The 26,825-nt window shown below is 45.5% G+C and overlaps 1 protein-coding gene across 1 annotated transcript in view; it reads left to right on the top strand.

The window, feature by feature from the left end:
• Positions 1-285: 285 nt before the first annotated feature.
• The window catches only part of LOC6739100 (MOXD1 homolog 2), a 113,601-nt gene continuing 87,061 nt past the window's right edge, over positions 286-26,825 (top strand). Inside the window, exon 1 of the mRNA XM_016171927.3 lies at positions 286-1,031. The gene's annotated coding sequence lies outside the window, so the exon portion shown is untranslated. The remainder of the gene's footprint in view (positions 1,032-26,825) is intronic.

Genomic DNA, 26,825 nt, shown 5'->3' on the forward strand with positions numbered 1-26,825 from the left:
AATTCTGGACCATAGTGCGGTGGCCGAAAACAAGTGCCTTTGTGTAATGTTCATTTGCATGGCGCGCGGCACAAAAATGTTGTGTACATTGCGGTAATTAGGCTACGTGCATGGCATTTGAACCCTTTCAATTGCCGTCTGGCATTTCAATTGCGCTTAACAGATGCACCTGCCGCTGTTGGGAAAGCCCTGTTAGCAACTGGAGTTATGTAAACGCTAACAGAGGCGCTCTCTTTCTGCGCAGAGAGCGGCTCTCTCTTTGTTGTTGACTCTCCGCCGAGGTGACGTATTGTATTTTACAGTCGAACGCGAACCAGTTACTTCCGAAGTTTCCCAGCGAGCGGTACACGGGCGGACGATTCGTCCGAGAAGCGAAACGAGTCTGCATTTTTAGCACGTCACGACGAGGCAAGCAAAATCTCAAAAGAAAACACGAAAAGGCGAGACAGAACTGTGCGTGAAACATTGTGCAGCGTTGCGAGTGCTTCTATTCAAAGCACCCAGCGAAAATATGTAAATAAAACGTTGTAAGCGACAGAATAAGCCCGGTTTCACAGTGCGCCCCATTCATATGCAAATCGGAATCGGTGCCGCAAACTAAGCAGCACATAATTTGCGAATTAAATCAAAACACACGTCGCTCCGTCTCGCTCTTTTGAGCCGGCATCCTGGCAGCAACAACAATTGCAGGACATTAAACGGACGCCTGGCTGAACGTTACGCGACGCGAACCGTTAACCGTTACGCTTCCGCTTTACGGCTTACGTAGCTCGCGCACGGTCCTGTGTGTGTGTGTGTTTTGCGGATTTAACAATTGGCAACGGGGCGGATGAGAAACGCGATGCCGCCCACGTAATGTGTGCCGAAATTTAAATTGCACTCTATGTATACGACTGTGTGTCGGCGTGAGTGTGTGTGTGTGTGGATAACGATTACCATAAACGTAAACAAAAGGATTAGACGTTACGTTGCCGGGATTACGCCAGCAGTAGCGACAGACTTTTTCCGATAGCTCCAGCTTCCATTCTCAGGTGAGTTTCGTAAATGATGTATTACCTGAGAGGCATGCGATGTGGGCGAGGGCGGGCCGGGGATCCTGTGGCGGCACTTGTGGTTGCTGTGTGTGGCATGTTAAGTGCAATCCATTATACAGATATGTGCCTTGCACATGCAGGTTTGCTCTCCTCTCGCCTCCAGCCTCTCGCCTTCTTTATTGCCCTGTCCCTTTCTCCGCGTTCTGTTCTGTCCTGTCCTGTTTTTGATTCTGTTTCTGGGCTTTCCTTGTGTGTGTTTTCGGTTACCACAAAACTTAGCCTGCGCAAGTGTGTGTGATCTCCGCACTGAGTGGAGTGGGGGGGAGTGGCGGGGGAGCCCCTTAATGCATCCATCAACTTCATTGGAATGCCATTCAATCAGCATTTCCCTTTTTTCCTTAGAGTTTTTGCCGTTTTGCATTCTGCAGTTGCGCCACAAAAGAAAATGGGAAAAGAGCCCCACTAAGAGCGGGAAAACTGCTGCAGGTGCACCACTCATAAGGTCGTTCTTCTATAACTTTAAAGTATTTCGCAAATACATTATTCGACTGTTATGGAGAAAAATTGTTGTTGAATTGATGCAATTTAAATATACAAAATATTTAAACTGTTTTATTATCTAACTAGAAGGCATAGGAAATAAAACCAGTACATAGCAAGCATTTTTAAAGGGTTTAAGTAGTGATTTTGTTGTTATCAATTGGCTCAGCTGAGTTAGTAAACCTGCGTGTTAAAGGGGTAATAAATCTATTAATGGACATACAAAAGTAAGGTTCTAGCGAGCAATTACGCTCTTAAATTTCCCTACCACTAGCCTATGTATAATTTAAAAGCCAAAGTTTTGGATGGCGACTCGTTTGTTCGAGTTTCAGAATAGAAGTTTCACTATGCTAGTTCGACTGTCGAGAAATGTTCAACTTATGGAATATGGAAATTATAAAGATAAAGTTTTTGTTGTGCTCGGCTGGCAGCAGGAACCAAATTGAACATATTCGTTAGCCCAGTTCCGATGGCAAGACGGGTTGGGGCGCCACAAGTTTTGATTCGGGGAAAGTTTCCGAGACAAGAATATGATAGCTTAATTGGAATTGCCGAATGCAGGCAGGCGAGCGCCGAATGCAACCAGAGAGAAAAGAGCGAGAAACGGAACGGAGAGAGGGTAATTAAAAGTTTTGTCGGGATACTGTGGCCAATGTCGAAGGTCCCCGACGGCACAGAATTAAATACAATGGTGTATAGTATACGTATGTATGTAGTCCATTTATCGAAGGGCTTTCCGGCTTAGCCAATAGTTTCCCTTTCAATAGGCCTCCGTTGCCTAGGCGGCCACCCCTATGCGATCTCGATCTGATCTGGAATCGAAATGCCACAATTGATTGATTCGATGCCATTCGATGCCTAATGAACAGCAATAAAAATTCATTTGGGCTACTTACGACCGCCACTTCAGGGTTCAGCCCCAGCCCCTTCCCTTCCCTTCGCCACCACCTCGGGGCACTTTCAATTGGACTTTTTTAATTACCAGCCAAACATTAAGAATTTTATTCCCGCTATATTGAAATATCGTATGCCGGGTATTCCCCGGCGCTTGTCATAAATATTTTAGCAGGTTCCCGCGCTCCAAACAGAGCAACACAAATATTTTAACCATAAAAATTGGCAGCCCGGCGGGAATCGGCAAAAAATCCTTTTTCATTGCGCTCCAAGTGTGTGTATGTATGGGTGTGTAATGTGTGTGCACAGGACGAGCGAGGTGTATGAAAAGATACAACAGTGGCAGTAAAGAAAAACGCATTTTCCAAAATATTTACACAGCAAAAAGGAACAACGGCAGCGCCGATGGAGAAAACTAGAAAAAGACCAGAAGAGGCACAAATAAAACCCAAATAAAATATGAAACAGGGGGCGGTAGGAGCTATTTTATTTTTCGGCAACAATTTTTGTCGCCCGGCGTTGTCCTCTGTGGGGGTGGGGGGTGGTGACTATGGTGTATCTGTATCTGGGCGAGCTGCAGTAAATAAATATACGCGTATCTCTGATGGGGATTTATGGCAATGAGAGCCTCGGTCCCGGCGCAGCTCCTCTTGCTCTGCCTCTGCCGCTGGCCTAGGACTTAAATAAATGATAGATTGAAATTTATATAGCCTATGGGCCTCGTTGCGCTCCCCGCTCGTTTCCCAGTTCATATTGCACATTTTGAACACTGCTCGATGGGTTTTGATTTGCTCTCGGGCGGCATACTAAAATCGGCGGCACATAAATTGACTAGGTAACTAAATCTATGATGTATCTATTTTCGCACCCGAAATTTCAATGCAATTTCCATGCTGGTTAACATTTGCCACTGCGGGGTCGGATGAAAAGTGCACGAATCGCGGCGGGGAAAGTGAAAAATGTACCATGCTATTTCAGGGATTTATTTGCCGGAATTCGGTTGCCAGTCAAGAGGAATTTGGCCCAGAGATATTGTAATTCTTATGAAAATATTTCAATTCCTGTTTCCCATGTTTGTAAACAGTTGCATTGATATGAAAATCACTTTCAAATCCCATTTAAATGGCTGGGGCTCACCTGAGTTGAGCATCTGTGCCTCGCCTCGATGATAGAATGCTTTGTTTGCCTTGCATTTTCATTGATACATATTTACACAATTTCCAACAATGTTTCATAATTAATTTTTGTGCTTTGCTTTTCTATGCCCAAGCCAGAGGCTTTTTATGCGCCCCCCGTCCGACGACCGCACATTCAAAATGCAATAACAAAAGTTTAACAGGCAAGCGGCAATATGTTTGTTTTTCCAATATTAAAACTTTGCCAAAGGGGCGCTGCAAAAATGCGATGCAATTTATATGAGCCAATTGGCCAAAGCAGCAAAACTGCAGCAATTGCAACAACTGCCACTTCAATGGGATATTTCGGCTGTGGAATTGCAATTTAAATCTGTGCGTTCGTTCAGGTAAAATTAATATTAATTTTAATGAAAAGCAGCTTAAAACTGTATCCCGTCCGAGTACAAAAAGGATTGTTAATATGTAATACCCAGAGGAAATCCAAGGCCAGAGATGCGATAAAATCACAACCGAACTGAGGCCAACGAGAATTTGAATTGTGAATGGCAAGGCCCAGAGCTGAAATAACTTTATTTGCAAAAATGGGAATACAAATGGGAATTGAAGTTTGAAGAAAAGGATGCGAGCAGATAAAATGGACTGGCGCCGAAGTATGCAACAGTTGAAAAGCTGGCTGGAAATTAAATTTTAGCCAGCAATTCACTCAGCCATTTATTACTTTTTAAGTGCGACTTAAAGCCAGTCTGTCTCCCAAGTGCCTTAGACTGTGGCTTATTTTCTGGCTTCTGCGAGCTTTTCCAATTTCCCTGCAATTTTCCAGAGGTAACCACAAGCCCAAACGTCTCCCCCTTAAAAATAAATTCGCCCTAAATGGTTTCTCTGCTTATTTTCCTCTCAAAGCTGCACATGAGCTCTGCCTGCTGACTGTAAAATTAATTTCATATGGCAAATGGATAAGAAAAATGTTTTGCCACACAATCTATGAGAATTTTAGCCCAGCATAGCAGAGCGAGCGATGGGGAAGCGGGGAAATGCCAAAAATGCTAAATAAGATGGCTCACATATCTAAAACCCCAAAGAAGCTTCAATAAATAAATACGTGTGTGTGCCCCCCTAGTCGGACGCCCCTCACCCCGATTCCTGGGGAGTCTGGTTTAATTTTGGGAAAGCGCACTCAAATGTTAATTTCATTTCCCGTTCGCCTTTTGTCTGCATTTCTCTGGGCCTCCGACTCAGTCGCAGCCTCAGCCTCTTCTGTCTCACTCTCATATGTATGTATAAAAAAAAGATGATATTCGTATTTAATTTCAATTTCAAAGGATTTTCCATGTATTTATTCAAGGACTTTATCTTAGGCATAAATTACGGGCCAACGAACGAGCGAGCGAGCGAACGGGTGCGGGCTCTCCACTTGGTTTTCCGTCTGCCTCTGGCTTTCACCTACTTTCTAGCCGGGCCCGAAAGGTAGCCACCCCAGCAAACCCCACCCCATCCCACACACGCACGCTCTATCGTCCTGGCTCTGCAGGAGCCGGGATCCCCTCTGGATCCCAGGACAAACATTGTCTGGCTCTGAGTTGAGGCTGGAGCTGGCGATGGAGATGGAGATGAAGCTGGAGCTGGAGCTGAAGCGGCTCCTGCCGCCTGTGTTTGCCAAACTGTGGCTTCCAGGTTATCTGTCTCACTCCCCATCTCGACCGTCCTTCTGTCCTCGTTGGCGACGTCGTGTGCATTTGGTTTTCATTTACATATGAAGCTCCTTAATAATCCTTTTGTGCACAGGACACAGGCGGAGAAGCGAGTGCCGAGAACCACGTGCACACAATTCGTGTTGCGTGCGCATAAGGAAATGTTTAAATATATGCAAATCTAGTTAAGTGTAATCATTTAGCACAAGAAAAAGTGGCCCTCCTGCTACCAGTTTACCAAGTAAAAAGCATCCTTTGTAAAAAGTTGGCTCAGGAATTTAGAATTTAAATGTATTTAACGCACAAAAAGGAAGTTATCAACAATGGCCAGGCGATAATGAAGTAATAAATGCATCATTCCCTTACCTTCATTTGGAAAATAATGTCACTTAATACGAAAAGAATGAAGCAATTCTATGAAGGTAGCTTCACACTTTCAAAGCTGTTTTTATTTACTTAAGTAAACAGTGGAATATTATCGATACAGATACCAATAAACTGTGTTATATGGGCCTTAGAAACGAAATTCATTCGCAGATAGTTTTTGGTTGATTCATTTGCTAACCCGTTCTTGTTCATTAATCCACGCATTAAATTGAGTGCCCCTGCTAAGAGCGCATTCAGCCAGAGACCTCCGCACGCATCGTACGCATCTCATTACCGAGGGTATATACTAATAAATTGCAAAAGAAATGCGAAAAAATCCATTAACGCTTTGTGGAATTGCGTTTAAGCCGCCAGCCCCTTAAAGCTCGCCCGCATATCCATATAAGACCCTATCCGGAGCTCCGACTGAGACTAACGAGCGGCGTTAGTTTAATTTCTAGAGCAACATTCCAGCTCAGGAATACGGAAAAAATCATACATAATGAATGCAAATGCTTTTGCGCTCATAATTTCATCATCATCATCATCACCACCATCCACGGCGGGATGAGGAATGATGAGGAATCCTTGTGATCATCAGGGAGTCTGGGCTCTCTTTCGCTCTATTGCTGTCTCCCTCTGCGGTTTGGCAGCCAGGACGTTTCGTGTGTCTGCAGCGGATATGAGCCGGTGGCATCACAAACAGGCCACCAGGGGGGTCCGGGCCACCAAGTTGGTTGCCTATTTTCAAAAACACGGCATAAGGATAACAACCTCTTAACCCAGTTTGCGAGTGCGAATGCGACTGCAGGCAGCGAAGTTGGCCACAGATACAGATACAGATACAGACACGGCTACACGGATGCCCAGATACCCAGTTACTGGGATACTGAGATACACGGATACTCAGAAACAAGACTGCCGAGGCAGCGGCAGCTGACAGAGGCGTATCCTTGTGCATGTCCTGGGCTACCCATTTTAAATTGAACTGTGCGCATTTAAGCGTGAACTGACAGCTTGGAAAATCGAAAGCAAAAATAAATTGTCTAGTGAACTTGGTGGTCCACACAGCTGAGCTGATGGTAGCCTTTGGGCTTAGTGTCAGCCGGCGGGCGGCAGGAAATGGGCGGGCCAAAAGGACACTGGCAGGAAATGGCTCTCGGGCCGTAGAGTGTGTGTCTGCGTGCGTCTGTCTCTGGCTATTAATTGAAATTCGTTGTGCTTAAAGCCTGTGCCTCGGCAAGCTAGAAAGTTTTAAAAGCTCGCCAGGACGTCGTAGGCCTTGAAGGACATTACCGGCAGCAGGGCAGGCTGCCGAGGATACTTGTCGCCTCAGAAAGGACCCACTCCTACGGCACGAGCGACCCTCTCAAATGGCATTTGCATATATATCATCTCGTATATCCTTTTTGTCCGAGCCCGGGCTTTGCACGGTGTGTTAAAAACTTTGTCCCTTTCTGCCCGAGATTTGCATAGACCGTACATAAGTTCTTTGCCTGTGTGCGAGTGCTCATATATCAGTCAGACCGTGGTAGGTTCGGCCCATCCGCTCCTCCTAGAAAAACTAACTCTGATAACCGGTTTCGGCTCCGGGATTACGGCTACCCCTGTGCTCCTTGTTAGAGAGGTAAACAAATCTGAAACTAATCCTTCGCAGCCAACTGGCAATTGTAAACGAATTCGGATTGCTGGGCTTGTTTGGATTGAATGCAAACCCTGACGGGTGGACTCGTTTTTAATTAAGAAATTTCGGGAACAAAGTTAATGAAGCATGAATCGAGGCTGCCAAAAGGGTTCGGGCAACGATGTATTACAATTAACGTATCTCAAAATAATAACAGTACTCTTATGGAACCCTAACTCACATGCATGCGCCTAAAACCTCAACATTATTATAATTATTTGGGCTTGTGATCGGAAACGACTCATGGGGTTCTCCCTTACGTACTTTTGGGTTTTGGCAGTCAAATCTAGAGTGTTACTTTCAATACATAAAACCTGAAAGGTCTTACAATTTGGAGTTTGGCATGCACGTATCTGGTGCCGTTGCAATTGCTACTACCCTGATGCATTCTCGGGCTGGAAACGCACTTGCCGTGTCAGCAATAAAATCGAAAAGTTGCCGATGCTCACCTGGTGCTGAAGTTGCTCACCCGCCTGCAGCTGGTGCTGCAGAACTGGAGTTGGGAAGGGGTTTTTCCGGATAGTTTGGGCAACTTTTGCCTCCGCAGGGGATCCGCCAGGCAGCCCGGCTCCTCGTGGAGAAACTTTTCCACAATGCCTTTTTACATATTGAGTCCTCTCGGCTACCGCTCCCTTATGGTTTCTCTTTCTTTTGCATGCCCGCTACTTTTGCGTTTGCTACTTAAAGTTTGCTTTTTGTCTTTGAGTATGAAGATATATACACATCCCCTGCCTTCTGCCCCATCCAAGCCTGCCCCCTCTGGCACCCAGCTATACTTCGTCTGGGGCTCTTTTGCTATCCAAATTGTGAGCAAATTAATTGAACGCAAAGAAATTCAGAAGGTAAACAGAAGAGAGAAAGGAGCTGGAGCGCGATGACGCTGAAACTTCTTCGTTATGTACTCGTCCCAATCCCGACGGTGGATATCCCGACCAAATGCTGCTAGCTTGTTAAATTTAAAACGCTTACCAGTCTGCAATGCTCCGGCACCTGGGGAAAACCCTAAGTGAGGCAAATAGAAACGGCTCAGCTGACCTCAGGGAGCAAGAGGTTACGACTGGGGAATGCTCTTGAACTTTAAAGTTTATAATTGGACAATATCACAGGTACTGGAGTTAAGAAAAAATGGCTAATGTGGTTTTCCATTTGGAATCCCGACAGGTATTGTCCGTTTTTCGAATCAGATTTATTGCTCATGCTGAAAGAGATGGAACTTATTTTATTTTTGTAGGACTTATATGAGAGCTCTCTTACTTTCAATGCTAATCTATTCAACGTTAGGACGAACCAACACACCTACCGAGTCGTTACTTCTTTAACGCCTAACTTATATACCCATTTGCTATCCCTTAAATTGTCTGTGGCATAAAAAAATGTAGGGAAAACGTTTCAAAGTTTTTGCCACTCATTTTTTACACGCAGTCCTTGGGCTTCTGGTGCGAATCCCCTGCGAACCCCTCTCGGTTTCTTCCCCTCTCCCTATCTCTCTCTCTTTCATTCCCTATCTGCAGGTCTCTTTCTACGGCGGCTTGCTAATCCAGGACAATAAGTGTTTGTCGTTGGGATTTAGACAATTATTCACGTTAAGTTGACGTCTGAGACGGGGAGCCCAGGCAACTGACAGTTGCGATTCGCCGGGCTCCGCTTCCTTCGTTTCTTCCGCGTCCCTCCCCCTGTCCTCGTGCTCGACCTCATCCACATCCTCATTCACATCCACTTCGTTTCGAGTCCCAGTCTGGCCTCCTCACGCGCTCCTGGAGCCCTCATCTTTAGAAATTTCTGACGGCGAGTCTGCACAGTTTTGTAATTTCTTCAACGTTTCAATTTGTACCGGTCTGGATTTTGGCCCGCTTATTTTTGGTTCTCTTTCTCGAGGATTTGGCTCCTCGGGGCACACGCAACATTTTGTATTATAAGCGCATTTGGGTTTTAAGGTGTCAGCAGCGAGCGAGTCGCGTTGATATGTCATCTGGAAATAATTTTTATTTATTCGTTCGTTGCCATCGCTAAGCCGTCTGGCAATTTTACGATGACATTTCTGCCTCTTCGAGGGATTTGCGTTTGCCAAATTTGCAATATACATTTTTCATACTTGTGCACGAGGGCGGAAGGCAGGAGGATTCCTTCTTTCTTCGTCCTCACCCACTCACAGCGCTTTATTTGATTTCGTCGCCACAATAAAAAACAAAGTCGAACTCGCACGGAGCTCGGTTCGGTGTCTCCGGGCAGCTTTTTACGCACTCTATGAAGTGACCCGCGATCCGCACGCTCCTCACTCACATGCGTCCGGAGCGTGGAACTCCGGAACCCCCGTCCTGGTCACGTACGGAACATAAAAGTATTTACAAATAATATTTCCATATGGTAAGACGTGACAAAGACTCAAATTAGCGATGGAACGTTTATCTTCGACTGGTGGGTTGCTGGAGGAAGGAAGGTCCCAGCCCCGCGGCAGCTGGCCATATAAAAGTCCGGCCATAAACAAACATCGGGAAAATATCGTCGTAAACATCCAATTTATATATGTATATAAATATCAGAGAGCTTAAAGAAATATTCCCCAACTTTGTACCATAATTTTAATGCCCCGAATCTGAACCTTTTTTTCTGCCAATCAATGCTGGGGTGGGGGTGAGTGTTTAGGCCATTAATTTAATTTTATGTTTGATTTTGTGTGCACTTTTTACGCTTCCACCTTTTTTAATAGTGGATTGCTGTTGCCGTCGCTGGCTCGCCATTGGAAATGATTTTGTTTGGCAGTTTTAATGGCTGCATTTGGCGGCAAAGTTTTTTGTGTTCCTCGCAACTTTAATGACCCAAATTGATGCAGGATTTTGTTCCAGGCACTTTTAATGTCCGTACCGCACTCCGAGCTGGATATTTTGAAACGGAAAGTAAGTCTGCAATTTGTTCTTAACGCTAAGTGGGGAAGCCTTGGAATTGTGCGAATGGACTGACTGAAGGACGTTTAGGGTCTTAATGGATCGTGTTTAGCAGCCTCAGGACTCAAACTTATTCATCAACCATCTGGCCCTCCCGATTGGAAGGAAACCGAACCAATCTCGTGCAGTCAAAGTGGCGGCATCATTAACCCGCATTTATGATCCTCACATCGTTAAGCCAACGCCAAAGCCCAGCTCGAACCACCTTCTACGCCACTCCAGTTTTATGCACCCATTAATGTCTACGACTAGCAGAAGTTTCGCCACGAAGCACCTCCTGTTCCTCTAAACCTCTGAAAACACTTTTAATTGCTTGAACTTATTAAACAGCTGCCACTGCAGCTTGCTACAAAACCCTCTCCTCATCTTCCCCCCGTTGCACCCACAGCTGCAGTCCTAACTTTCTGTATTTGCCTCATATCCTTAAAAAAATAAAAAAATATAAATAAAACTTTACTCCGGCTGCATAGACAAAGACAAAGACCTAAGACTTGGCTTAAGGTCAGCAACTTTTATTTCTTGGCCAACACTTGCACATCCCATGTCTGAAGTGGCTGCTCCATCCCCATCCCCGAGCCACCAACTATCCTCATCCTCGGCAGCGCCCATCGCTCGTCGTCCGTATGCTTATCTTTTTGCTCCTCTTGTCTTCTGGATTTTTTCGACGACGCTGGTGTTGTGCCCATTTTATTGTTCTTGGCCTGGCCAACACCAGAGTCCTCGACACGGCTGCATTTTGGCATTTTGCAGCGGTCGTTTTATTTTCGTATCTTTTTTATTTTGAAGTTTAATGCCAGAGTCGTGCCTCATATTTCGACGATGGAATACAATAGACGGCGGAGCAACAACAGCGGCAGCAGGCGTGCCACGGGGGCGGAGGTGTCTTCTGGTATTCGTTGTTACTGTTTTCCATACCCTGGCTTAAGGTACTTTGATTTGAGCCAAAGAAAGCAGAAGCAGAGTTAATGTGGATGACTATATGATAATTGCAAAATTCAAATGGTATTCTTATTTTCACTGACTGTAAATACATTTTTTAAATTATACTTATATTATAAAATGTATTATAGCTCATACGAATTAAATGTAAGGTGTTTGATTATTTCTCCTTAGATACACTTTAATGTACTTGAGAAGATGTTTCAATAAATCACCTAGTTTATATTTTGATTTTATCATAGTGTTTGGTTTTGTATAAAACTGTCTGTTTTATATTTTACAACTTATTTATAGCTTCATTATTTCTATTTGGTTATTCTTGTGTACAATTTTATGTTTTCTCTTGTCAAGACTTTTATCACAATTTTCATCCTATGGGCACTTAGGGTATTTACCTATTTCGGTCTTGAGTGATTTCCTCTCCCTGCGTATTTTTCTGCAGTTGTTGTTTCTGTTTTTTGGCTGCTGCACAAGTAGTCGATGCTTTGGTGGTTGCTACAGCTTTTGCTTTTGCTGGTTTGGTAATCCGCCTCACTTTAGCACTTGAGCGGCATCTTCTCAGTCTGCCCTACCCCTCCACCATCCACTCCCCCGCGACCGACCCGCCGCCATGAGTGCCCACCCCCATTGTCCACTCGAAGCGCTGACTGCAGATTGAGCAAAAGTTGTTGTTTGCCAGCTTGCCAGCCTCTGGGAAGTGTGAACATTTTGGGCAACACTCCGCGTGCCGCCCCAGCCCCCCGTCGCCGGTCCGCTACCCTGTTTCCCAGGCCCGGCTCAAAAGGTGTTGGTAATGATGATTTTGAATTATTCATGATTCACGACGATTGAAATTATTTGCGCGCGTTCGTTCGTTCGCTGCCTGCTTGTTGTTGGTTGTTGTTAAAGTTTTCTGGCCGCGTGTTGCAAGGAAAGGAAAGGAGTCGGAGAATCGCACTTATAAGGCTGAAGAAGCAACAATAGCATCGGCTGAGGGGTGTTCCTGTGTGTCTGCTCAGTTCTACCTTTTCGCTTTATGTTAAATCATTTAAATTGAACAAAAAAGAATAGAAAACAAAGCCAGCCAGCAGCAGCTGAGGATCTGCCACAATGGCTAGGGGAGGGGTGAATCTCGCGAATGTTCTCAGGGGATGGATGCTAAGCTGGATGTAGATGCTTCAATGGAAGGCATTGCTTGGCTTGGGATCGGATGGGTTCGGGCTCGGGCTCGGATTTGCTACATATTCGGAGTGCCAGAATTGCCGGTTTCAGAGCGGGTATTATGCCACTGACATGGGGTTTGACAAGGCCTATCACAGGATCTGCTGGGTCATTCCGTGAGCCGGCAAATCATCGGTTCGGTGAACAATCGAAATGTCATAAATGCAGATCGCCGGCTGCTTGCTCTTTTCGATGTTTCAATTCTAGTGCTAATGGAATTTGGGATTAGCTCGAGCTCAAGATAATTGGAAAAGAGCAAGTTGGCAAATCACGATGAAACTGGTGCGATCTGATCGCAAAAACTAAGTGATCTTCCATTGTTTGGATTCTCAAGCAAAGTGAGGTGTAGGCAACTGACATTTAGTTATTAAAAATCAGTTTTCGGTTTGTTACATCCTAATATCCCAAAATATAAAGCGAGAACTTCCTTTTGGCAGATGCAACCCACTTTCCAGCAACCTCACTATTTCCCGCTTTGTGCCATTTTCACCGCTTCTGCAAAGCATTTCCCTGTGCCACTTTCTGCTCATTCAGCATTTTCCACCCACCCCGCGACCCCCGACAAGCCCGGCTATTGTAACTTGCGCCAATTGGCACCGGGGATTTGGTCAAAGTCATTTTGCGCATTTTCAATTTGCCAAAACTTTCGTTTCGTTCGCCGCTCTCTCCCTTGACAACTTCGTTCTGCTGGCTGCTGATTTTGGCTGCTTTTGCTGGTTTTTGCCTGCTTTTGTAGTCTTAGTGCATTGAGGCTGCTAATTAGGCGGCATTAAGATTGGACCCCGGGTCGTTTCCCCTTCTCCCCCTTTCCCCTCTTCACCCGCCCCCTGTAAGCGCATTAGATGGTTCAGTTGTGACGCTCACAAAGTCAAAACGAGAAATAAATGCCAATAATTTGGTTCGCTCAAAACCAATCACCCACACACTGACTCCGAAAGTCTTTTGCCCTTTTTTGAATGGCAATCGATTGGGGCGGTGGTGTGTGGGGGGTGGGCACAATTTAGTTTTCCTTCTTTTTGGAAAGGCTAACGAACTATTTTCACAGAAACCAAGACGACCAAAGCCAAGACGAACGAAGTCGAATGCTGTTTGAGGCCACTTGAGGCGGTAAAAAAAAGTGCAAGCCAGGCCAAAAAGAAATAGAAAATCAAAGGCAAAAAGGTTTTCCTCCCTCTAAGCCCCAGGTTTTGTGGTTGTTTTTGTTGTTGTTGTGTTTGCTACGTGCACACAAACTTAATTTGAAGTTAAAATGTAGCGTAAAGTGTAAGGCAAACAAGGATGAGGTGGAGAAGCTCGAGCTGGCCAAGGAAGAGGGTTCGAACGGGACTCATCTTGGCTTTTATGATCGAGTTAATTTGAATTTTCAACAAGCCAACTTCTGCGTGCATCTCGCCTTACTTTGTTTCTGTTTTTGATCAGCTGAGACAAAAAGATTTCTGGCATTTGCCATCGGATTCAACAGGAGCTCAGGCCGAACCCTTTCCCCGACTTTCCGACTTTGTTGATTCACTTTGAAAAGTATTTTCCCGCCGCATGTGTCTGGTATAACTTTGGGAGCTCCTGCGGTTGCTTTTCCCTTTCCCTTTTCCTTTTCACCGCTCCCCACCTTTTTGGGTCTTGGGTGTGTGTTTTTTTTTTTTGGAGCCAGAATCGTTTTGTACGTGCCCGGGTTTATGTGCATAGGATTTTCAATGCCTCCGTTCCCTATTGATTTTTATACAATACATACATTTTTTCTTCCGCTTTTCCTGCGCTGCTGTCCGTCTGATTGGTTGCTCCTGCGGCTGCATCAGCTCTTTGTCATCGTTTTTTTTTTCATATGTAGAATGGCCCCACACACAAAGCATCAGATTCGATTATGCGATTTAATCTGATTTCGCACAAACGAATGATTCAAATGCAAATAACACAAGCACACACATGCCACTAAAGGTGATGGAGGAGTGCTCCGTTGGCATAGAAATTCGAGCTGCTTCCTCCAGCATTCCTCCAGCCGTCCTTTTTTTGGTTAATAGCCTTCGATTTATAACAAGCAGATGAAAGCGAAAAGATTTGCATTACAAAACAAACGACAGGTAGGCCGAAAAAGGGAAAAGGGTTGGAATTGAAAGCTCCTGGCAAAGTCAACCCAGGACATACAATTAGTGTGATGGGGTTCGCAGCAGGAAAGTTGATTGGGCTGCGGTTTGTCTGCTTGCCAAGGCAACTGGTTCCACCCAAAAGGGGGTGGCGAAGCTGGGCTAAGCTCAATTATAATGGGATGCATGCGGGTTCATTCGGTTAAACACATTTTGACTGAACTCGAATTGGATTTGAACGAGCGAAGGGGAAAGCTTACAGAGAATATACAAGGACGTAACCAATTTATAAATAAAACGAACAAATAAAAAGAGTAATGCTCTGGGGTTTCCATAAGAAGATAACGTAAGATATAATGTGCATAGCGACATTGTATAATGGTTATGCTCCTCTCAACAATACACTAATAAACTAAATATGGCATTCCGCTACTCTCCATAATCCGATTCGATTCGATCCTCATATCTCTTAAGTCATTGCCCACTAATACTTTCCTCATTCCATAACTAGCAATCCGAGCAGTAATCAACTCATTTCCATTGAATTACACCACTATACATATGTTATTTCTTTGGCAATCATTTCATTATATAATCATAATTAGGCCGAGCAAGGTGTTGATGCTCCCCATCTAGCCTCCTCTGCATCCAACGCAGGCGTTGAGTGAATCTCCAGCCTCTTTGGAAAGCTTCCCACAATTGGCCTAGTCCGATTGCAATTGGAGTCTGCCGGTGTTCTTCCCACAGATTATCACAAATTAGATGCAGTTCGCGTCGGAGTCTGGCACACATGGATCAATCCGAGCTCTGGCCACATGCCTCGCTCAAATTAGGTTTCCAGCTCGGCACTTGAGGGGAAGATAGATCCCCCGCATTCCTGCCCGCCTCCATGGCCATGCCTGCACATTCTCCCTCGATGGCACATAATTTTCGCACACCACCGTGCGCATGACGACGATGATGGCCCCAACTCGTGTATGTTATGGATGCACAATGGCCTTTTCCTCATAACCAACACGTACGACCAATTCACGAGGCGAGGCCTTCACCAGAGGTGCTAATGCTGATCAGCAGTAACTGATACCACTCGGCTGCGGACCTGACCGGACCGGCCCGGGCCAGGAATAATGCAAAGAAGCCAGTCCAACTTGAAGCCTGCAGCCAGAACAATGCAAAGCCAAGAAAACAACAGAATTAAGTCCAGCTCGGGATGCTGAACAATGCTCAGTGCTGGATGCTGTAAGCAGTAAGCTGGATAGTCGTTGTTGGATGCTGGATGCTGGATGGAACAGGGACCGGTCGGAACGCCCGCTGAACGTGTATCTGATAGGGCACATGGCCAGTGGAGAGTCCCGGCCAGCTCCGAGTTAGTTGAGAGCTGAGTCGAGTTCAGTTCGGAACACAAATCATCTTCCAGCGCTCACGAAATTGTTGCGCAAACTTTCAAAGGAAACAGAAACAAAATCCCACCAAAGAAAAGCAAACCAAACAGAGCAAACGAAAACCAAAAGTTGCCAGCTCTGTAGTCACTGTTTAGAGTACCCTCACCAATGGATAGTTCCTTAATGAATAGTATTTAATGAGTTCTTAACTAACAAGTCATAGACTATAAGTCTTTGGAAAATAGAGATTTTATGTTCATATGGAAATGAACATGGGACGTCCATTTTTTACGCCCTTTCCTATTAAAAGCCAACTCGTTGATGGAACTATGATACTCTCTGTTGAAGGGTAGCCAAAATCAGAGTAAAGCTGGCAATGCGTGAGGGGCTGGCCTGGAAGACAAAAGGAGGCGTTGGTGTTGGTGTTAGCTGATTGTTGTTGCTGTTACCTGTACGGCCCGATGCGGTGTCTGTGGATCTGCAGATCTTGCCACCAGAAGGAGTAGGAGGCGGAGGAGGGCCAGTGGAGTCGGGCGGAGCGGTGTGGACTATGTGTGAACTCGCAAAACGTGACACATTTATATCACTTCGTTTGAATCGCAAAATAATAATAAATATAATAGCAACAACGTTGCTGGGGGAGTCTCTGGCCTGTCTGCAGTCCGAGTCCCTGGAATGGAATGGAATCTTTCGGGTCTCCGGCGGCCGACAGACAGTCTCTTTTTGGCCAGGCCGTGCCCAGGTTTTGACCTGCCGACGCTTCGCTGGGAAGTTTTTATTTTTATTTCGCCTGCTTCTCTTTCGTAGTTTGCCTTTTTGCTTGGTTTGGCCCAAAATATTTGCGCTGCTGAAGCTGGCGGCAATTGTTAAAAAATTTAAGCACCAGCGAGAGATAAAGAGAATGTTAAAGCTTCGGAGGGATTGGCTGAAGTATGCGAATGCGGTGATACCCTGGCAACAGTTTGCGGGAAGGTCGCCTTACCGGCCCTCAGAAAACACCAGGGATGCCTTTGTGTGCAAGTGTTTCATTCAATGAGATTAAAGAAAGCTCTAATTACCTGTTAATGCAAAACATGTTAAATACGCCCGATCGTAAAACTATCAATAAATAAGGTTTACAAAACTAAGTGTTTAGTTGGACGACCCTCTAAAATGTTTTTTATGTCTCACCTTTCCTACAATCTAAGTCAATTCGCCTCATTCGTGGTTTGAAAAACATAAAATATCACTGGTTCCGTCGAAGCTTCTCAACCTTTCAGGTAGCCACATCCTGGGAGGGATTCCTCGGCCACTGCTTTCCCAGCCCCGATGAACCTCCGCAGAGCTCGAAAACTTTGACCATTGGGTCCAGTCGAATGAGTTTTCGGTATTTTCGGGTTTCTCCTTCGCCCATTTGACAATATACGAAATATTGCACCCCTGGGCATGCGACGTTGCCCTCCATCCTGCCTAGAGTTGTCAGCGGACGGCGGCGGATGTATTTGTGGCGTATAATGTTACATCTGCTTAGCAGAAAGATAAATCAACGGAGCGGGCGAGCGTCGCTGGCATCAGCTACCAGTTACCAGTTGCCAGTTCCAGCATTCAGCTTCCAACCGAGCATCCACATCCCAGCAACCCAGCATCGCAGCATCCGAGCATCCCGACATCGGCATCAGCAGCAGCGCCAAACGTCGCACTCAAGTTGACAATGATAAATAGTGAAAAAGCACCAGGCGAGCTGGAGACTTCGAGGGGAGTGGGAATGTTGTGGGGATCCATGAGGTGACAGACACTCCACTCCCAGGTTGGCAAGTGGTGAAAGTTTTTCCCCATCCCGGGGAGAGAACGCTGATGGAAGTAAAACATTTCGATTAAAGTTTATGAAACGGCAACCTCAGCGGACCTCCTATGACAATGAGTGTCAGAGGGATCCCCGTTTGGCCAGGAATTAGTAGCTGCGAATGGATTGGGTCCAAATGCCCGAGCCAACCAACTGTGAGTGCTCGGTGTGAGCTGAACTGTTCTTGATTAAAACTTTGTTCCAACTTAGCCGGACTGAAGGGGCGAAGCCCTTTGAATATCGAGCAGGAAGTCTGACCGAAAACTTGGATGGAATGGGAAGGCCACAGAAGGAAGCTTGGTAGCCATTAGACGCTGCCTTCGACAATCAGTTTTGTCTCTTTTCTGTGCCGACAACAAGTTATCTCGCCTGGCAGGACAATATTTCTTCCCCGCAGGCAAAACAAAAAAAAAACTTTTCCGACCATGGAAAATAAGTTAAGCTGAAGGCGAAACTAAACACCCTTTGAGGTACAAATTTAAATATAAATAAAGTGTCAAACAAAGTACCCGTGCGAACGCTGCAGCGAAGCAGGTGCAACAGCAGGATCCGAGGCGGGATGCTGGATTCTGGTGGAGGTGACTCCATAATAAATAAATAAAAATGCAACAAAATTGCATTAAAGGCAAATTCAGGGGAAGAAGTGATGGCGGCAGCAGCAGAGCTCCTTGGTGCATTCTTTCTGGGTGTCAAGGGGATGCTGCGAAGAGCAGGGTTCGGTTCTCATCAGAAGGGCAGGGGCTGTGGGAGTGCTACCCCTGACTCAAGAACTCCGAGGTTTGCATACAAATAGTGTCGGTCATGGAGGGCGGTCTCGCAGCTGGGGGTTAGGGCTAGAAAAACTAGGGTTCCCAACCCAAGCACGGGCAAAGGTGTTGGCAGGAGCAGCCAAGTGAAAATACCCAGCGAACTGGACGGAATTATGCTAGCGGAAAGTTCTGAACTTATAATTGGTTAGGCGGTTGGAGGTTTTTTACCGGCTAGGTTCACAGATCCCGCAGTGGTTCCAGCTGTGAGATCATCATGAGCCCTGGCTGAAGGATCCAAGGCAGCCTGGCAGTGAACTTCTGAAGGGACTCATGCTTGAAGCTTCAAGCCTCAAGAGTAAGGTCAACATAAATCGAAGCCAGACGCAGCAGGATAGTTTTGGAGTGCAGTCTGTGGTGTGGCGTGTGTGTACTTGCAGCAGACACTGTGTACTTTGGGGTGCCATAAAGCAAAGTATAGTTCGCCCAGTGTCCTGGAATATAAAATGCTCGTGCTCGCACCAACCCAGAGCATAAACAAAACACAAACACCCTACTGGCATGACCCGCATGGAGGTGTCCTCTCCCCAACCCCTAACTACTGTACATACATACATATATATGTATAGAAATATGTGTTTTTATTTACACGGACCCTCCTGTATGTGCCCTCGGTTGACATGATAGCAAAGGCGGCGAAAAGAAAGCCGTTGACGAAGCAGCAGCAAAATTTTGAACTAGTTTAAGTGCCCCATCATGAAGTCCCAAGTTTCTCGTTTTCGCCAGGATTGTTTTACTTTATAAAGCACACTCACATGCACACCCGACCATTGGAGCTGCATGGTTATGCAAAGTAATTTGGTTGTGTTTGTGCTGGCGCGGGGATTTGAGGGGCTTTGCTAGGGTGGCAAGGAGCTGCCAAGGCAAGGACAACACATAAAGCATTGGGGATGCTTCTGCTCCGGCTGCCTGAGCACAGTTTACAGTGCTCTGTCCGCCGGAGGGTGGACATGGAGGGAGCCTTTCCAGGGGCTGTGGGTTAGGTTAGGTGTCCTGCCGGACTGTGTAAACAGCGGCGAGCTTCAGCAGGAGCCATCCTTGCTCCTCATTTTTTGTTCCTCTGGCCCCTGCAAATTGGCAGAGTGCGTGAACTGCTGCCATAAAGGGTCTGGGTTGGGGTTTCAAGGAGCTAGGGGGCACCAGCTGCACATGACCCCCTTTCAACAGCTGCACACAACGAACTGCAGTGCCCCCCACCTCTATTCAAAGTGCAGATAATTTCATTTGAAGTATGGCAAAATACAATTTTTTCCAGCGTTCAAGTTTTACTCTATGCCGTGCCCCATTTTCATTTTCTCTTTCCCGCCGAGTAATTTGTTGCTGGAGTTTGTGCTGTGGAGCTTTGGAGTCCTTGCTCCCCGTTTTTGAAGCTCAACACAGCGGCAGCAGCTCATTTCCTTTCGGCTAATGATGTGGGTCAATTATAGCAGCCAAAAGCGTAGCGAACTCTTCTCCGGCTCTCTCTATTTAGATTTTGTCTACTGGAATTAATGGCATTAGTTTTGTGCATTTAGTTTTGACTAGTGAAGGGAAAAATGGACAGAGGGAGGCGGCTTAGACATTTGCATGTTTGCTGCAGGGAGCTCTGCATTCACCGAAATTCGGGTTGAGAAAAACAATTGTGCTGGTTTCATTTATCCGGCGTCTGGTATTGAAGGGATTTTTTCGATTTGAGGGGTTAGTTTGGGAGAATATAAAACTTTGGTCTGGCCAATTCGGTTTTTTGAGTCTTATGGCTGATTTCCTGCAGTGGAAATGGTTATGGCCTACGGAAGAAGCGTTGAGAATGGCTCTTTTGGGAAGGAAGAGGAAGTCATTAATGATTTCCCTCGTTAGCTCTTTTTTGCTTGGAGTGAGCATCTTTCTAAATTTTCTGTTGCCTTTAAATTTCCTCAGCTGCTTAGTTCGGGTAAAAATCCTTACCCATTTACCTACTCGGACATTTGCCAAAAATCTGCACCTGAACCGCATGCACGTTCCGCTCAACTAACCCACCTATCAGATCCCCCGTCCCATCTTTCGACGCCGGCGTATTCGTGCATGAAAATCAAATCTCTATGTTTGTTTTTTGCACAAAGTTTTTGTAATATTTTTTAAATGTCAACGGTCTTGTTTTTCCTCCCTACAATGTTGCTTTTTTGCGCGCCCTTTTCATATTAATGCTGCTTCAATTGTACGCTGATTGGCAATCGAGAATGTGACTTGCATTCGGGAGGAGCGACCTCATCCTTATCCGCTTTGGGGCGGAACCGAAACAAAGCCGGCGGGTACGGGTATTTGAATGTCGTGGGTGGATGCTGCACTTATTAAATTAAAAACACACAGTCCCGCAACTACAGGGTATGCGCTGTACGTATGTGCACTGTACACAGCTGAAATACATACATATCTCTTTTTTTTTGCTATTAAACGTGTGCATGCTTCGGCAATTTGATTGTGGCCGAGCAGGCGTATGAAAATCAATTTCACGCTGAAACGCACCAAAAACTTTAATAATATTTGCGTCGCGGCACTTAACAGACAGCAAGGACGACGAGGACGGCGAGGTGGAGGTGAAAATTGGCAGAAGGAAGGGCCAGGATATCCACGCAAAGTGGGCGGTCGCAGAAAATGCGAGGGGGCACTGAGTGCATTCAATTAAGTGTTTCAATAAGAAGGGGAAATGCATTAAATGGAGTGGTCAATACCAAACAATTTCACTTACAGTATAATTTGAAATCTAATACATATTCTTGTATAATTTGTGTTTGCACTTCTTGTTTTTTAAAGAATTAAGCTCTCGACTACAAAAGTAGATGAAGTTTCAAGTTCGTACAATTAAAGATCATGCAAAGTGGCAGTTAAACCTCCGCAAGATCTGTCCGTTCGAAAGGGAGTTCCCAATATTCGTGGACCTTTATAGCCATTCTGATGTCGTATCTTACTCCCATTTCCTGGGTAACCTGGTCTTGGAATTTATCACCTTGCTACGAGAACCTCTGAATCCGCTCTAGAGGCCCAGAGTTTCGCCGAAACCGAGTCTCGCAGACACTTGGCATAGTTTTGTGGCCACCGGGCGGAAGGTTCCGACTGGGAGTGGAGTGGAGTGAGTGCGCCGAGGATCCTACACGTAGCCCTAACTTTTGCTTCGAACATAAAGTGCGCGCTAAGAATTTACCGCATAAATTTTGAACAAGTAGCAAAAAGAGGCAGAGGTAAAAGCCAGAAGTTGCAGGTAGTCCCGCCGAGGGGCGGAGTGGAGTGGAGTGGCATGGTGTGGTGTGCTGTTGTGGGGCGGGCCGAACTTACAAACCGCACTTTGGCACAAAACTCACAAGACACTCATAACTTTTTATGTTGGTTCGTTGCACACATCCGAACAGCCCAAAAGGCCAAGACAGAAGTCCAGAACCCAGAACCACTGACCAGGAGGGGCGGGGGAACTGATGGCGGAAAGGTGGTCCGGAGACCACCCTAAGATGCAGTCGAGTGGTGGCTGCCGGTGGCTCAAGCACTTGGCCAATTCCCCTGGCTTGGGCCAGGGCAAAAAATTTAAGTTTTTCCTCAGCCGCGTCGCGAGTTTTTATGGGTTTCGGTGTTCTGGTACATAATTACACAATGGGAAATTTAAGTATATTTATCTTAATAGTAAACAAATATAACTCTCTTACATTCGCAAATCTGCAATTATGAACTTACCGACCCATTTTATTAGTACTAATTGAGGGAATTTCGTTTAGTCGTTCATTCTCAGTTGTTTACAACATTTATAACATAAATAGTTTTCTCCACGTGTACTTCTGCCATCATCCCCTTGTCGTTGCTCATGTGTTTACAAAGTAATTACGTACCTAAAATTAAATTCATAAGAAGCTGACGAGCAAGAAGGCGGCGAGCATTTAAGAAGCATTTCAGTTTCTCCTGGCCAACGACTCCGGCTCACTTTGTTTTCCCATTTTTTCTCCATTTTGGCTGGCATAGTTGCTGTTGGGGGTCTGCTACAGTTAATGCACGCTAAAAGGTTTTCCCGCCACTCGCTGGGCGGTGGCCATGCAGATTAGCGGGGATATTAAGGCAGGTATTTAAGCGCGGCTTAGGCAGCGAGCGCCGAACAAGATGAAGACCCACTTTGGGCGGAAAGTTGTGAACAAGCGGACTTAGCCGGTGCAGCAGTGCAAAGTTTAATTGAATCGCGGGGAGCGGGGAAGCTTGACATGCTGCAAAAGGCTTGAAAGGGGGGTGGGGGTGGCTCAGCGGAGAGCAGTTGGACAGGCGGTATAAGGTGGCATCAGTACTCGAGTTTTATGGAAATTTAAGAAGGGTTTAGCAGTGCGTCCAAGACAGACATCCAGCGACTGGGGGAAACACGTAACCCGAGTGGATTGCTCAATCTCGGTAGCTTGAAAACTAATCTGAAAGAAATCCAATCGATTGGAAATTCATTGAGAAATAATAATAATGAAGGTAATCTTTATAAAAACGTTGTAGGGTTTCTCGGAGATGAGGAAGCCAAAAAAGCCAGAAGAGTAAAGCACGGCTGAAATAAATATAGATTTATTTGAAACTTGAGATAAAATGATTAAATATGTAAGACTTATGTTAAGTTTTCGGCAGCAACAAATCAATTCAAAGTGTTGCCTTCAAAGTTAATATATAACGTGTATTAGGTCCAAGGAGCCCTCCAAATGTTTTCGGAACCATTTGGAACTCTGCGGACGTGGGAAGCTCTTGGGATTTCTTAGAAAACTAGAAACAATACAATAAAGCACAATGCCGGGCCTTCCGCCGAAGGAATTTTTTCAGCTCCTTTGGCTTGCATACATCAAAATTCCTTCGCCTCCGTGTCCGCTTGCCATTTTCCTGCGGGATCCTTAAAGTTGTTGGCTTTTTTAACGCATATTTTAAAGAAGCCGCGGCACAGATTTCGGCTCCCTTTGTATCTTTCGCCTACATTGTGGTGCTCCGCAGTTGAAAAGCCGTCGAGGGAGCACGTGCTTCCATAACTGAGCCCGGTGGGTACAAATGTGTCTAGGATATGAATAAGGGAACGAATTAATTTTGAATATGTGGAAAATCTCGCACGCCAATGTACGGACCGCACCAGGAAATGCCGGCAATAATGCCTGCCAAAAGGGGTGGCCGGGGGCGGCATTTCCAGGCAGCTCCAGGGAAAAGCCCCAACAATGAAGATGCCAGGCGATACGACAAGTACGTCAAGCTGAGGCGACGAGCAAGGACTTCAGTCTCTGTCAGTGTCTGTGTGTAGGCCTTTTATTGCTATTGTCAAACTATTGTGCCTGTGTTTGCGAGTGTGTGCCTGGTGCTCTCTTCCATCCTCCCCCCACCCCCTTCCCCAGAACACCACCCCTCCTGAAATCCCACTGTAGGCCTCTTCATCGTCTGTTCGAGTTGCTTTTTATGAAACATCAAAATGTCAGTCAATGTCATTAAATGACTTTTATATTACACCTAATACGATGACAAGGCCTCCAGCCTGTCTGCCAGTCCAGCCCTCCCCCGCTTGATATCTTTTTGAGTGTATCTTAAAGATTCTAAAATTAGACAATTGTGTGCGCTATGCCAGCCTGTTTATTTGTTGTTCTTCTAGTGCACGACCCAGAGATATTCCCCGATTCGCCTCAGACTGACTGTGCACACATGTGATTGCTTTTTGTCTGCGGTGACAAATCGCAACTGGAAACTGGTTCTCGCTTCTCGGTTCTCAGTTCTGGGTTCTCCGACCACCTCTTATCCAAGTGGCATACACCTCCTCGAGAACTCCATGTCGTCTGCGTCGTCTCGTTGAGAAAGTCAAACAATTTGTTGAAATAAGTTGGAAATTGAATGAAATTGTCAAAAGCATTTCGCACATTTTATTATTTTTATATTCTTTTTCCAGCGCTTTTTCTGCCAGGCAAAGTTTTTTAGTCGGTTTTGCAGGGTGTGCAGTGGGTATACAAAGGAGATGAGCACTATAAAGGCGCGAAATTAAAATAATGGTATTAAGTCAGTTAAAAATACTGCCCATGCATTGTTGCATTTAAAATGTTAGATTCTCATTATGAATAAGTCATTATGCGTACGTAGATATTTTACAAATAAATTCAAATAAAACATGTGTCAGTTACAACATGCTTTTCGAATATTCTAATATAACCATCTCCTTAGCCATTTAACTGTCACTGTGTTTATTTGTGACCTTATTCGGGAGTTTTGCATCCCGATTCGACATCTGCGGGGATTTTTGCTGACTTGGCTGTGGCAAAAGTGAAATTTTCCTTCTTGGCGGCATTTCCGCCCGCTCTACTCCCCCTGGCCCATTTTCGCTTTCTTATGTATGCATCATGTGTTCCAGGGGCTTTAATAAAGCACAAGCTAAAATTGGTGTCGATGTGTAATGAAAACCATAAAATATTTAATAAAAATATTTACTATGTGTTCCGTCCGACATCGTTGGCGTCATAAATTAGTTGTTTTTAGTGGCTTGGCCAAAAGTTTGAGTTGCGCTCTCAGCCGGAGTTGGAGTGAGGAATCTGGAGTTCGGGGGAACTCTTTGCGGTTGCCTAGCCTCCGAACATATATACATTCATATATGGTATATATAAATTTCGGGGGCGTGAGCTTGATTTATGTTCGAAACTTGATATCACGTTCGTTCAAGCGGATTTTTTCCTCCTCATCTACGTTAGTATCCATCCCCACATCTTATTTCGTTCCTCCATCTCGTTTTCCGACTCTATGTGTGGTTTATTTTTATGTAAAGCGCATAAAGAAAAGTTTTTTAGAGTCCGCACATAAACTGATTTTTATTTATGGCATTAGCAATGGGCATGGGACGGGAGTCCGGACTGGGAATGCGAATGAGATCGAGAATGGGGAAATCGAGACGTCGTGATATGATGAAATGGGAGCACCCTCTGGCCCATTAATCGTGGGGACTGGTAGCGATGAGCCCATCACGCCTTTTAATTATGCCAGCTCTTTAGTTAATAGTTTTAGTAACGCAGCTGGAGCGGGGGAGCAATATTTGTCGGTAATATGAGGGCCCTTAGTTTTCCATCTCCGGACAGGGGGTTCGGATCTGTTCGTGTTCGGTTGGTAGTGTAAATCTGCATTTGAATGGGAGTCCACCAGGCATTGAAATCTGACTTTTATGTTGATCTATTAATAAGGCAAAGGGGATCGTCTCTAAGCCAGATGAAACCATAACAAAGAGCGCTTCCCGTACAAAGTGAAGTTTATGGGGAGCCTCAATGGAGAAGTCAAAACATTGTGGTCGGGGTAAGATCCAAATCCGTTTTTTGTGAATACATTCTGAGGGTATGAGAATGTGTTGCTCGGAAATGGGGCCATATATCTTTTATTGAAACTATAAACTATAGGTATCTCGAAGAAAGTTCATCATTTGCTTTCTTCTGAATAGAATTCTAGTTTCATTTTCCTGAACTTATAGTAAATTCCTAACGAATTCCCGGTACTTATCATCCCCGAGATCTTGATGCAACTTTTCCGGGCTGAAGGAGCGGTGGTTTTCATTTGCCTTCGTCCACTTTGCCGTACGGCTCCTTTATCCTTTCGTTCATTTTTTCTATTCCGCCTTTGCAGTGACTCCTTGCTGGCCACAGCCATTTTTTATGGCCCTCGCTCTCCTTGCCGGCTCTTTTAGCAGCATCTCTAGATTTCTTTTAATGAAAAATTTGTTACAGCGTTTTATATAACAAACAAAATGCAGGCAGAGCTGGGCAATAACAGCAACTTTGTATCCGGACCGCGCTATCCTGCTTCTCCCTCTCTCCCACTCTCGCACTCACCGACTCACTCGCTCCTCTTCATTACTGACTTTCATTTGCTTTTTGGCTTGGCAGGGGCTGATTATTTTTAACTGGCAAACAGCTAATTAAGTATGGAGTAGCATTGTTGTTGTTCCTGTGCCCGTGCCGTTCTTCATCTTCTTCAGCCAGCTTGTTCATTTTGTTAAAAACGTCTGGCAGAGGGCGCCTTTGTTGCAAGGGGAAGGTGCAACTAAGTGCGTTGAATGTAGACTGGGACTACCGACTGGCGAAGGCAATGGCAAACAAAGTTGCAATAAATGACGGAAAATGCACAAAGGTGGCCCCAGGCACTGCGCGAAAAATGGTTAAAAAAGGGATCCAGTGGGGGGCAAGGGCTGGCCCATTTTCGGTCAGTGCAGCTGCTGTTGGTTAACTTGGTTTGACGTAGTTATGTCGTTTATAATAAAAACGTCGTTGCGACTCAACGCGACTTTAATGGCTGTTTGGAAGCCTCCTCCTGGCCTCCCCTTGGTCTCGTCCTTCCCCCACGATCCTGGGCATCC

This window comes from Drosophila simulans, chromosome 3L (assembly GCF_016746395.2).
Source record: "Drosophila simulans strain w501 chromosome 3L, Prin_Dsim_3.1, whole genome shotgun sequence".
NCBI lineage: Eukaryota > Metazoa > Arthropoda > Insecta > Diptera > Drosophilidae > Drosophila > Drosophila simulans.